Source organism: Diadema antillarum, unplaced genomic scaffold (genome assembly GCF_040938485.1).
Source record: "Diadema antillarum isolate AM-2024a unplaced genomic scaffold, OU_Dant_1.0 seq00001010_RagTag, whole genome shotgun sequence".
In the NCBI taxonomy this organism is placed as follows: domain Eukaryota; kingdom Metazoa; phylum Echinodermata; class Echinoidea; order Diadematoida; family Diadematidae; genus Diadema; species Diadema antillarum.
Window position 1 is genome coordinate 699239 of NW_027271846.1, and position 14869 is coordinate 714107.

Sequence of the window (14869 nt, forward strand, 5' to 3'; positions counted from 1 at the left end):
TGATTTTAACACTTCGATGAAAAAGTATTGCACCAAAACTTTGCACCAGATCGCTGAATTTCAGGTCTGAAAACGCAAAATCACCTTCGTGTGGCAGGGGATATGCCCCTATCTACACCCTCGTATGCATGCTTTTTCTGCTTGATTGCTGAACAGACAGCGTTCATGATATTCAGTGTAAGAATTAATACAAGAAGACTAGTGTATTTAAATTATACCATTTTATAGGCAAATTGTTCAATAATAAGCTACACTAAAATATACTGCAACCTTAAACAAGTGGGACTGTTTCAACTCGTTGAAACACGCAAAAACATGCATCAAATTGCACCATTTGCAACGTCAAAATGCAAAAAGTTCTCACCGTGGGAGGGGGGACACCCCCCTCCCACACCCTCCCCTCCCCCCTCGCTCGCTCCACTCGCTCGGGTTCAGTCGCGTTCATGATATTCAGTGAAAAGAATTAATACAAGAAGTGCATTTAGATTTCACCATTTTAAAGGCAAATTGTTTCATAATAATCTACACTAAAATATACTGCTACTTTAAACAAGTGGGACTGTTTCACGTCGATAAAACGCGCAAAAACATGCATCAAATTGCACCATTTGCAATATCAAAATGCAAAAAGTTCTTACCGTGGGAGGGGGGACACCCCCCTCCCACACCCTCCCCTCCCCCTCGCTCGCTCCGCTCGCCCGGGTTCAGTCGCGTTCATGATATTCAGTGAAAAGAATTAATACAAGAAGTGTGTTTGAATTACACCATTTTATAGGCAAATTCTTCAATGATAATCTACACTAAAATATACTGCTATATACCTTAAACAAGTGGGACTGTTTCACGTCGATAAAACGCGCAAAAACACGCATCAAATTGCACCATTTGCAACAACAAAATGCAAAAAGTTCTTACCGTGGGAGGGGGGACATCCCCCCTCCCACACCCTCCCCTACCCCACCGCTCGCTCTGCTCGCTCGGGTTCAGTCGCGTTCATGATATTCAGTGAAATGAATTAATACAAGAAGTGTATCTAAATTATACCATTTTGTAGGCAAATTGTTCAATAATAATCTACATCAAAATAAACTGCTACCATAAACATGTGGGACTGTTTCACATCGATAAAACGCGCAAAAACACGCATCAAATTGCACCATTTACAACATCAAAATGCAAAAAGTTCTTACCGTGGGAGGGGGGACACCCCCCTCCCACACCCTCCCCTTCCCCGTCGCTCGCTCCGCTCGCCCGGGTTCAGTCGCGTTCATGATATTCAGTGAAAAGAATTAATACAAGAAGTGTGTTTAAATTACACCATTTTATAGGCAAATTGTTTCATAATAATCTACACTAAAATATGCTGCTACCTTAAACAAGTGGGACTGTTTCACGTCGATAAAACGCGCAAAAACATGCATCAAATTGCACCATTTACAACATCAAAATGCAAAAAGTTCTTACCGTGGGAGGGGGGACACCCCCCTCCCACACCCTCCCCTCCCCCCTCGCTCGCTCCGCTCGCTAGGGTTCAGTTGCCTTCATGATATTCAATGAAAAGACTTAATACAAGAAGTGTATTTAAATTATACCATTTTATAGGCAAATTGTTTCATAATAATCTACACTAAAATATGCTGCTACCTTAAACAAGTGGGACTGTTTCACGTCGATAAAACGCGCAAAAACATGCATCAAATTGCACCATTTACAACATCAAAATGCAAAAAGTTCTTACCGTGGGAGGGGGGACACCCCCCTCCCACACCCTCCCCTCCCCCCTCGCTCGCTCCGCTCGCTAGGGTTCAGTTGCCTTCATGATATTCAATGAAAAGACTTAATACAAGAAGTGTATTTAAATTATACCATTTTATAGGCAAATTCTTCAATAATAATCTACACTAAAATATACTGCTATATGCCTTAAACAAGTGGGACTGTTTCACGTCGATAAAACGCGCAAAAACATGCATCAAATTGCACCATTTGCAACATCAAAATGTAAAAAAGTTCTTACTGTGGGAGGGGGGACACCCCCCTCCCACACCCTCCCCTACCCCCTCGCTCGCTCCGCTCGCTCGGGTTCAGTCGCGTTCATGATATTCAGTGAAAAGAATTAATACAAGAAGTGTATCTAAATTATACCATTTTATAGGCAAATTGTTCAATAATAATCTACATCAAAATAAACTGCTACCATAAACAATTGGGACTGTTTCACGTCGATAAAACGCGCAAAAACATGCATCAAATTGCACCATTTACAACATCAAAATGCAAAAAGTTCTTACCGTGGGAGGGGGGACACCCCCCTCCCACACCCTCCCCCCCTCGCTCGCTCCGCTCGCTCGGGCTCGGTCGCTTCGCTCCCTCGCAGACTAACCGCCCCCCCTAAGATGAAATCCTGGCTACGCCGTTGAGCGAGCGAGCTTGAAAATTTTGACATTTTACAGTCCCAAAACTGCCGTTTGTAGCTATATTTTTTCGCTTTGGAAATCAAGGGGAAGGGGCGCACCGGGCGCAACTGCTGGCAATTACTGACAGCAACATCAGGAGAATTGCATGACGATTAAATGCGAGCGAGCGAAGCGAGCGAGCTTGAAAATTTTGACATTTTACAGTCCCCAAACTGCCGTTTGTAGCCATATTTTTTCGCTTTGGAAATTCGGGGGGGGGGGGGCGCACCGGGTGCAACTGCTGGCAATTACTGGCAGTAACATCAGGAGAGTGGCATATAACGGTTAAATGCGAGCGAGCGAAGCGAGCGAGCTTGAAAATTTTGACATTTTACCGTCCAAAAACTGTCGTTTGTAGCTACATGTATATTTTTTTCGCATTGGAGGGAGGGGGCGCCCGGTGCGCCCCCTGGATCCACCACTGGTAGTCAAAGGTGTCGGTTTATGTTCATGATTGGGGGAGGTATGACCAGCGAGGGGGCGTCGAAGTGACCAAGCGGGAGAAGGATGTCCAAAATCTGCACTTTATATAGAGCATCCCCTAATTTGTTTGTGTTTGTGAGTGTGTGTGTTTCATATAGATGGAAAAGTTAGGAAATAGCCAAGGTCAAGTCTTATTATTGGCAGTGCAAGGCATTTTAATATAGACTAGTATGTAAAGCAATACTGCAAAATCAATGATCAAGCTTTGATAGCAAATGTGTACAACCTATCAAACATTGCGAAACATTGCAGCGACTCTTTTTGCCATTCCGATATTCTGAGTACACTGCGCACATCCTGCTTGTATTCAAAATGCCAACCAGGAATCACGCTGAATCACAATCTTTTGTCGTCTCCGGGCTTTTTGAACAATGTTATACCTCTTTAATTATATGGTTAAAAGAAATCTTAGAAAAATATCTTTTTTTCTTGATCATCCTTTCATGTCGATATCAAAAGCAGTTTACTAACCCTTGAATTACCATTTTCGTAGTTTTTTGTTTGTTTGTTTGTTTGTTTTTTTACCAGCGGATGGGGGGGGGGGGGGGGGGGCACGTGCCCCCATGCCCCCGTAGTTACGCCACTGTTCCTAGACCTTAGATATATAGTGAATTTTAGGCGCAATAAAGTCATCCAACCACAATTTGTAGACTCACACTCAGTTATCTTTCAGTTTTAAAAAATTCATATCTACTATTACTAAAGATTACCAAGTCCGTGTGCTATTACTAATTACATTGAGTTGCAAGTAACTTGCTACTCCCAGAGCTTCCAGAGCTTGCTGCTTCCAGTAGGCTACTATACTGACTGTACTTGGTAGTCAGTGGCGTATCTAGGGAAAACGGCGCCCGTGGCAAGCGCGAAAATTGCGCCCCTAATTTCTGAAAAAGTGTTCAACCCCAACCTCATCCCGGTAGGGACTTAAAAAAAGTCCTCATGATATGCTTTTTGAAGCACTTAAGAGGGGTCTTTTGAGGGTGAAAATTTTTGTATTTCAGCTTTATACATAACATGGAATTCTTGTCATTTTTGGTTATTAAATCTTCGAATTACAATTCTAATCATAGTGACGGCCTTATAGATAACGATTTATACCAACAGTGTCCAACCCCATCCCGGTATAAAATAGGGACTTTAAAAAAGTCCACATGATATGCTTTTTCAAGCACTTAGAAGGGGTCTTTTGAGGGTGATTTAAATGTAATAGATATTGAAGAATTTTTGCGAGCGAGTGCAGCGAGCGAGCCGAAAATTTTTGTATTTCAGCTTACAAAACATGGAATTCTTGTCATTTTTGGTTATTAAATCTTCGAATGACAATTCTAATCAAGATATAGTGACGGTCTTATAGATAACGATTTATAACAACAGTGTTCAACCCCAATCCCATCCCGGTAGGGACTTAAAAAAAGTCCACTTGATATGCTTTTTCGAGCACTTAAAAGGGGTTTTTTGAGGGTGATATAAAATCTGATAAATTTTGATAAATTTTGGCGAGCGAGCGCAGCGAGCGAGCCGACAATTGTTGTATTTCACCTTACAAAACATGGAATTCTTGTCATTTTTTGGTTATCAAATCTTACAATTCTAATCAAGATATAGTGACGGCTTCATAGATAACGATTTATGCCAACAAACTAAGGACTTGGAAAAATACTCTAAATTACTACGAGTGAGTGAGCCGAAATTTTTATATTTCCACGTCATCATTACGTTTTGTTCTTCTTCTTATTTTTTTTTTGATAAATTTTGGCGAGCGGGCGCAGCGAGCGAGCCGAAAATTTTTATATTTCAGCGTTACAAAACATGGAATTCATGTTTTGTTTCTATCTTGTTTGATTTGGTTTTCTGCCTCCCCCCCCCCCCCCCCTTTCTCCTTCCCCCCGTCCGGGCGAGGGTTTTTTTTTTTTCTTCTTCTTCTTCTTCTTTTTTCTCGTTTTTTTTTCACGTGCCCCCCTTGCCCCCCCCCCCCCGATACGCCACTGTTGGTAGTTGATACTACTAACTTAGCATGCAATGTGCCTATAATAGGCTGCAGCGCAGCATGCATTGTACACACATAATATTATGCATCATACACAATTTACGGTACCGCGTACGGTAAAATACCGGTAAACGGTGAACATTATGCGCAATGTATCTTCGCGATTCGGTCAGAAAGCAAAGCAGGGATCGGGAATGTCTACTGTTTGCGCGTCAGCTTCGCGCGCGGTGCAGTAACGTAGTATTAACACGTACTGTACACGAGTTCTTTAGTGCGTATGATATTATGTAACTCCATGATGTATCATCATCCACACAAACATTAAAACAAGGAAGAGAGAGAGAGAAAGAAAATGAACGCAAAAGAAAGGAAAGGCGGAATTCAAAACGGAAATAAAAGCGGTAAAGACAGCTTTTGTTTCATTTGTCAACATCTAAACATTGCTGAAGAGGGGTGTTGAATAGCTCAAACACCTCCCTTTTGCCCAAGGGAGGTGTTTGAACACCTCAAACACCCCCCTTTTGGCAAAGGGGGGTGTTTGAACACCCAAAACACCCCCCCTCGGTACGCCCTTGACTCATGATATGAATATAGAGTAATGCACACCATCTCCCTATTCACATCACATATGGGCCGAATGCATAAACGCTAGCAATTGCTTGTGCTAGCCTTTTACTCGAATCCGTATGCATAAAAACAAGCAATTGCTTGCGAGCAGAAGCTTTTGCTGGCAAGAACAAGCAATTACTTGCTGCCCGCAAGCAATTGCTTAGAGACCAAGCGTTTGCTTAAAAACGTATGCATAAACATACCTTTTGCTTGTTCTTGCTAGCAATGCTTACGATTTCCAAGCTCTGTAAAATGAACTTGAGTACGTGTGTGTGTATAGATGTGTGTGTGCGTCTGTGTGCGCATTTATGAGTGCCATTTCATAGCTCTATTGCTATGTCAGGAAATGTTTCGCACACACACCCCTTTCAAATACATGCTGTCACACTCGCCTTTGTTCTTGTGTTTGCACAGGCGTGACGTTCCTTTTGTTGAAAACGCAAGCAATAATGATTGCTTGTGCGGGACAAGCAAAAGGTATGGGCACAAGCAAAAGGTTATGCATATAGATTTAAGCAATTGCTTGAGCTAGACCTTTTGCTAGAAGAGCTTGTGCTTTTGCTTGAAGCAATTGCTTACAAGCAATTGCTTGTTTTATGCATTCGGCCCAGTGCGCCCAACCGCTGATTGCGACACTCCACCAATTGGTACTCCCGTGAGGGGTGAATAACTGGTATTGTGTAATACAGTGTACACACAGACGTCACTAGACACCATCAACGTACGTCCGTACGTACGCGGGTACACTGCATACGAATACAGTCCAGGAAGTGGACTAAAGTGCCACCTGCTGAGGATACACACTGGCTGGCTCTGGTACTAATATTATAAGTTCCCCTCATTGATGGTATGCCGGTAAGGATAAAAAAACGGGTAAAAAAAAGGGGGGGGGGGGTAAAATTCATGCTCGATTCCTGTACTTTCAAAACTAAGTTGCGATCGAGTTATTCACTATTTCAAAAAGATTAACTCTCATTCTTTGAGGAAGAAATCGTTATTGCTTTTACATTTCATTTTTTTATTATTTGAATTATTAAGCACATTAAAGATCATAAACTTTTGAATACCTATGAATTCTGAACACCACGTGGAAAATACAATGGTGATAAAAAATAACCACTCCAAGGATCCTAATTTAAAATCATAAACTCTTATCAACACCCCTGGACTATATAATGTAAGAACAAATGTCCGGCGATGCGCTCGCGCCATATGAGCGTACCGTCATGTTTTTTGTGATCGGGATAAACGATCGTAACCCGTTTATCCCGAAAGTTTACTCTCGTAAGTCGTATATACGTATATTACTAAGAAGTGCACAATCTTCCGTGGGACTTGTGGTAATGATGACACGTATTCCTGATTCATCAAGGACGATTACTCGGAGGGGAGGCCGAGCTCATTGGCAGGAGAGTTGAGATAAAAGAAATAATAAATCATAAAATCAAACGTAAATCACAGATTCCTTGATTCTGATTGCTTGATTAATGATTTAGATTTCTAACTAAACTATATATGCTTATTAACTTCTTAGTTAATTCTAGTTAGTTAGGTAAGGTAGCTGGTAAGTGAATTACTTATTTGTTTTGTTTCAGTAGGGTAGCCCCGTCAGTTGGTGAAAAAAAGCTTGTTTTTTCGAAGGCCCTACACATACATCACAAATTACACGGTAAAAGACACAAAAACGATGAAAAAGAAAGAAATTGCATTTTTCATCATGCAGTTAAGGTTTGCTTACACTACCATGGCCACATTGTTGAGTGCTGGGTATTGCTGAAATAGAAAATACATAAATTATCTTATTCATAACATTGCAAACATGACTTAAGTTTTTTTTTTTTTAACTGATTAAGTATATGCGTGTGTGTGTGTGTGTGTGTGTGTCTAATTATGTCTGTGGGTATGTGTATTTGTGTGTTTAGTAAACTGCCCACTAAAAAAAGTTTTAACAAAATTTACACAAAAAAAAACCCTGCACAAATATTTCGTTATAATAATCAAGTCTATGAAAGGTCCATAGATACGAATGTTTACTAGAACATGTAACATTTTGTAGTACCTTAGTGTGTGGCCAGTACACTACAGACTATTTAAGTTCTTATGGGTACTGAATTGTGACTATTTAAAGCCATACCTACATACTGTCTGCACCAAACTCAAACATATACAGTACCACAATCAACACATATTAGTGAACCAAAATATTCTTCAAAAAATAATGATAATACCTTGTTCTATTATCATGAACAAAACATTGAAGTGGAATTTTTTTCCGTTTTGTCTCTCTCACCGCACAGTTGTAGAGCTACCAAGTCTCACGCATTCTGCGTGAGACTCCCGCATTTAGGGTCTGTCTCACGATCTCACGCATGGCACCCATTTTGGTTACGCAATCGGGTGAAGTCTGCAACTTGAGCCAAAAATAAGGATCATAGCTCAAAGGATTAAAGTGATAGTTGCAATTGAAGGTATATTTCCCTTTTGTCTTTCAAAATAAGTACAAAATAGTCACTTAAGTATGCACCAGATCGCTTATAATTGAAAAAAAAAAGTTTCCTACCATCGGAGGGGGGACACGCCCATCATCAGCGCGCGAGCGCCGAGACGTCGAGTGATGAAAATCTCACTCATAAAATTTTTTTGAACTTCCACCTTGGTATCTCTGCAGTTGGAACCAGTGGTATGTGCTTCCACCACCTCCCTCCACCCTACCGATCATGTTCTCTACCCCTCCCACCCCATCCTCTCTAACTTCCTTTACAGACATGTTGCTCCAGTCACTTTCATACTTATAGTTATGCCTAAAGATTTTTCGATCTACTATAATCAATAATCATATTATACAGTAGTTTCCCTCATTCATCGAGTTTGTTTGTTTTTTCCATAATCGAGTGGAGTCGAGTGGAGTCTATGATCGATTTCTTTATTTTAAAAGCAAGTTTGCAATCGATTCTTTCACTTTTTTTTCAAAAGCAATATTTATACGCATATCATTCCTTACGGGAAAAAAATTATTATTAATCTCTTCATATTATTTTTAAAGTGTTTTTATACATACACATATATTTTCAGATCCTTTTTGATTCCGCATCACACCGGCAGAATAGAACAAAGATAGAAAATAACCACTTTATGTTCATACTTCAGGTTATTCAAGTTGTTACTTGTCCACAGTTAAGGTGAAAATGCAGAGAGTGCTGTACGCTCGCGCACAGAGTGTACTGCTATCCAATTTTTGTGATCGGGATAAACTTATCGTTGCGTTTGTCCCGAAAAAGTTTCACTCAACGAGAGCCGCAACAATGTGACCAGAACTGTCACTCTGGTGACAAAATGTTCTCATATCATCTGATGCTGTATAGAGAGGTCCCATTCTGCAGTAGAGTTGATAATTTAGTAAGGAATGGTACAGTATTGGTGGAGATGAGTATAGGGCCTTTAAATTGTAGTAAGATACCAAGAAAATACTCATGTTTATGCTACAGATCATATCATTTCAAGAGGAATTCAAAGTTTCTTTGATGAGAATCGGGTTTGGAATGACTGAAACATCCAAAAACAAAGTAAAACAAAGCGATCGTAATAAAGCATGGGTCCCACACTTTATTAGAATCGCATTTTTTGATATCTCAGCCTTTTCAAAACCAATTTTGATCAAATAAACGTTGACATTCCTCATAGAATTATAGTTTCATGCTCTTTCGCCTTTCATAAGAGGTTTTTTCATTATTTCGCAAAAAAAAAAAAAAATGTCAGAATTCCGAAATTAGGTCTCAACCAAAACTGTACAATCCCTTTAATTAAGTGTGGTATATGCTCGTCATCGTGGTAGTAACTGAAGGAAATAAAGCTGATCTTTTGTCACATGGAGCTTTCCTTCCACTAGCAATTTAAATTGTATAGGGCCCCATTTTCTCTCTCTTCTTTCTTTCTATAAAACAACAACAACAACAACAATTTAAATTGTATAGGGCCCCATTTTTCTCTCTCTTCTTTCTTTCTATAAAACAACAACAACAATTTAAATAGGCACGCACTTTTTTTCGTGTTTACCTCCCTTCGTGAGACAGAAGTTTAGCTTTAATTTCCTTCATATTTCATATAAATTAAAGCAAATGTTAGTAAGTGATAAGTACTTCCTTTAATCGTGTGATTAATACTTTGCTTTCGGTTGCATGACTAGATACTCTAAATAAATAAATAAATAAATAAATAAATAAATAAACAAATAAATAAATAAATGTATGTATAAATATATATATGAAGAGTTTGTTCTCAAAACCTGATAAGTCCATTTTTAAGGATTTTGAAGTACAGTCTCTGTCATAAAGTACAAAATAATACCTTTTAAATGATATATTGGTCACGACATAAATATGAAGGTACATTTTTGGAGTTATGGTCAAAAGAAGCAAATATTTTCTTATTATTCTCTTTATTTTTCTTTACCTGTGCGCAAATATCTCCATTTGGCAAATATGGACTTATCGGTTTTTGCGAACAAACTCTTCATATATATATATATATATATATATATATATATATATATATATACATATAATAATGACTGAACGTATAAGAGACTACGTTACGTAATCTGCTAATTCTTTCATTCACTCTTTTGTTTATTCAGTTACTTATTAATTTTTGGTTGTTTTTTCGGAAAGGTAGCTCCGTCGGTGCTTTCATCACATACAATCACTAATATTCTCATTATGCTCTACACATACATCAGAAACTACAGTACACACCAATAGACGAGAAGTGATGCCACTGAGTTGGCTCAAACCTAGGAATGATTTATTATAGTAAGAATCATGTAAAATATTCCTTCGCAAGTCTGTGAGAGTATTTCTGAAGGAGCCACCAAGTATCACATTCTTAATCGAGCAAAAATTTAGCTTAAGGATCGATCGCGAATAATAACGATAATGATAATAATAATGATAATAATAATGATAATAATAATAATAATAATGATAATAATACAGATTTCGCAATTTAGTGAATTTGTTTTGCTGAAAGTACAGCTTGATTTCATTATGATTGAGATATGCTGAATTGTTAATTTTGAAATATATGTCATTTGACTTGTCATGAATTTTGTTTTAAATATGGAATAACATGTTATGGAAACACAAAATTACATGCTTTACCAGTATACCGCATCATACTTGCAGTATACGGCATTGGGCACTAGAGGGAAAAATACATTGTAATACACGTACTCGCACACAGCCCAATGTGCGCTTTGGGGTGAGGCTCAACATTATTGTGTGTGTGCGTGACTGAGTGTGTAGGCCTACATGTTTGCGTGTTGGGGGTTGAGAGATAAAGAGAAGTAATATGCAGGCCAAACCTGCTTTAGCGGATACCTTTCTCTAGCGGTGTGTGAGAAGGAGACTGTGTGTCCTTTATGCACGAGGTTAATTCGAAAGCTTCCTTCATACTTAATTGTTCGCTCTTTTCCAGAAAGAAGTAAGCCTGCAATATTTCAGCATGAATGATGATTATCTACTATATTTAAACATCTTATTATTTTGGATAGATTGGATTTTTCACAAATATCCATCTTACCTCTGAGATATGAAAATAAAATGCAATACACTGGCACAGAAGATAAGCTAATCCTACGATAACTTACGATAGGATACGCATGATTTATCGGTGCGAATCCTGGCAAGGCGAGTCTCATTTTCCGTGTTAATCCGTTATCTACGGGACCCTGGTGACCTGTGCATTAAGTTTATGGGGATTCAAAAATCCATTATGAAACGGGTTAAGATGGTACGTGGCATCTTCGACGTCTCATAGCAGAGTTGCACGCACTGATCACGCGTTTCACGCTCTCCCTCTGTAACCTCATTGGTCAAAACCAATGTCATCAAGTATGGTAGGGCGATTTCGCTTCTAAACGATAGGAATGACGTGATCGATTCATTTATATTACATTCTTACCCAAATTATATTATCATTATAGGTCGCAGAAAAAAAAAAAACCCATTCATATACCATAAAACCATATACCCTGTATATTCTATAATGCAGTAAAAGAAATCAAGTTATCATAAACAGAGTAGTCATTAATCTCACCAAGAATATGAGGTCTATAATATAAAACTAATAACCTCGGAAATTTACAATTTTATTCAAAATACATGACACTCGCCTGCTTTCAACAATTTAAATACACACTACATCTTGCTCGCTTAATGAGCAAAAGTATGTGTCCGAACGATGAAGTAATTTTTGATTTACGGGATTAATTTGTATAGTTTATCCCGTTCATTACCACATTATTGCAAGTCTAGAAGAAAATACCTTCAGTTACCTTCAGAAACCCTTGGGCACGTGTCTCCCGGTACTGCGTGATGATGAAAATTCAGTTGGTTCTCATTTAGTCCATGGGCCAGGCCAGATATTGATATACCATCTGAGGTGGCAATACCTTTTTGGTGTCATTTTGTTTGTCGGGCAGAGATATGCTTATCAAGCTATGACAGCATTTCCAAATGAGTAGCTTAGTCATAGTAAATGAATATTAAACCAATTTGGTCTCGTTGTTACATCCCTGTACTTCTGAATCGAGACCAACCGCTATACAAAGAAGAGCACTGTTTTCTGTATGTTCACAGGTGTTCTGTTGTATAAAACGCGGTGCGCTTAGTCTTTATTCAAGGCAGCGAAGGGAATATCCAAGGGTTATGATGTCCACAGCGCTTAGTCTAATATTCATATCCCTTTATCTAAAAACAACAAAAAAAAAAAAACAATTTCTCGGGAATTTTAGCGTATTTTTCAATTATTTAGCATTTTCCGGTGAAAACGCTACGTTGAAAACGCTAATACCACGCCAATGTCGCTTTATTTCCATCCAACAATGAAAGATAATGCAAAAACAATGTACCGGTACACTACAATACATTATGATTAATAATGTTGTAAATGAACAGAGTGATTTTTGTTTAAAACTGATGTATTTGTTGAGAGGGTGGTATAAAAACAGTATAGATAATCCCTTTTATTAGGAACTTTAGATATGATAACGGTACATTGTTCTAGATAAAGACTAAGCGCACCGCGTGTCAGCTGTGGACATTATAACCCTTTGGATATTCCCTTCGCTGCCTTGAATAAAGACTAAGCGCACCGCGTTTACAACAGAACACCTGTGGACATGCAGAAGGCAGTGCTCGTATTTGTATAGCGGTTAGTTTCGATTCAGAAGTATAGGGATATAAAAACGAGACCAAATTGGTTAAAAATTCATTTATTATGACTAAGCTACTCATTTGGAAATGCTATCATAGCTTGATAAGCGTATCTTTGTCCGACAAACAAAATGACACCAAAAAGATTTTGCCACCACGGGTAGTACCAACAACCCATTTTCGGCTCTTGGCCCATGGACTACATTGGGATAGAAGGATGGTACATAGTATCGGTAGAATAAGGATTGGGCCTTAAAGGGGACCTCCGAATGATTTTCAGACTTAAACATTTGAACAACTATTTTATAAATTAGTCAAATAGAGTACAGAGATTCAGAATCCATAGTGATTGGGATGAGGAATGAGAATGTTTTCAAAATCTATAACAAATTGCAATGAACAAGGATGGTGACATGGCAGCCTCACCATAAGAATGTATGAGTTGGGGCTCAAGGAAGCAGAACAAAAGAAGAAGGCATGCATGGATTTTTCACAGGTGAACTTGTTGAGCAAGTGGTATTGTAATGGAATTACACTGCTTCATTTCTGAAATATATGAGGCTCTGATGTCATCAACATTGTTCAGTGTAATTTGTTTAAAGCCCCCGTTCCACTATCACGATCTGGACCCCGATCTGTCCCGATCTAGCAGATCGGGAGAGAGCGGCAAAAGCGTACGGGGATCGGAAGCATCGTAGCAGCAGCGTGTGGAGGTCGGGGTTGGAGCGGGCATCTTTTCAGATCGGGAAGAAATTTTGAACCTGGTCAAAATTTCTTCCCGATCTCCCCGATCAAAATTGACCTATTTTTAATCGTACGGCAAGCGGGGAGAGCGTAGTGACAGCGTAAACGCAGCGGGATGAGCGTAACAGGGTCTTTCTGAGCGTAGTAACATCGGCACAGGAACGGGAAGAAACTTACACAAAAATGTCCGCCAGAAGAAGATCAAAGAGATCATGCGAGAGGCAGAACTGTTGAGGAGGAGGAGGAGGAGGGCACTGGGCTGAATGCATAAACGCTTGCTTGTGCTAGCCTTTTACTCGAATCCGTATGCATAAAAACAAGCAATTGCTTGCAAGCAGAAGCTTTTGCTAGCAAGCACAAGCAATTGCTTGCTGCCCGCAAGCAATTGCTTAGAGACCAAGCTTTTGCTTAAAAACGTATGCATAAAACATACCTTTTGCTTGTTCTTGCTAGCAATTGCTTACGATTTTCCAAGCTCTGCAAAATGAACTTGAGCTTTTGCTTAACTTGGACATTCCTTTTTAAGTATCATTGTCACATTCATGCAAGAGAGACCACACTTGTGCAGGAGTGGTATAAATCTACAAGAAATTATTCTTTAGCAGTGTTAGAAACTTTTTCATTTCAACAACGGGAAAGTCCAGTGGTCAGCACGCAAAATGTGATGAAAAACAGGTAGATGTCTGACCTCGGTGGAGAGCAAGGAGACCCCTCTCCACGTGAGATCTGGCAGATCCGGGCTATCTCTATAAGCAGTGATGGGAATCAGCCAGTACGTGTGTGTGTATAGATGTGTGTGTGTGTGCATCTGTGTGCGCATTTATGAGTGCCATTTCATAGCTCTATTGCTATGTCAGGAAATGTTCGCACACACACGCCCTTTCAAATACATGCTGTCACACTTGCCTTTGTTCTAGTGTTCGCACAGGCGTGACGTTCCTTTTGTTGAAAATGCAAGCAATTGCTTGTGCGGAACAAGCAAAAGGTATGGGTACAAGCAAATGGTTATGCATATGGATTCAAGCAATTGCTTGAGCTACACCTTTTGCTAGACGAGCTTGTGCTTTTGCTTAAAGCAATTGCTTACAGCAATTGCTTACAAGCAATTGCTTGTTTTATGCATTCGGCCCATTATCATATGTAGGAACACCCATAAGCTGGACAACAGTCTAACCAAAGACATCTACAAAGGCCTACACCCTTGCAGGCACATGTTACAATAAAGGCAACTCCAGTTATAATGAAGTCTTTGGGGAGCCAGCAATTTCATTTCATTACACTGACATTTTAATAGTACTCGGTAGCCGAACAATAAAGTGTTCAAAGATACACCCTTGTATGTACAAAGTGTATAATCGTGAGTCCTGCATTTTTAGTTCATT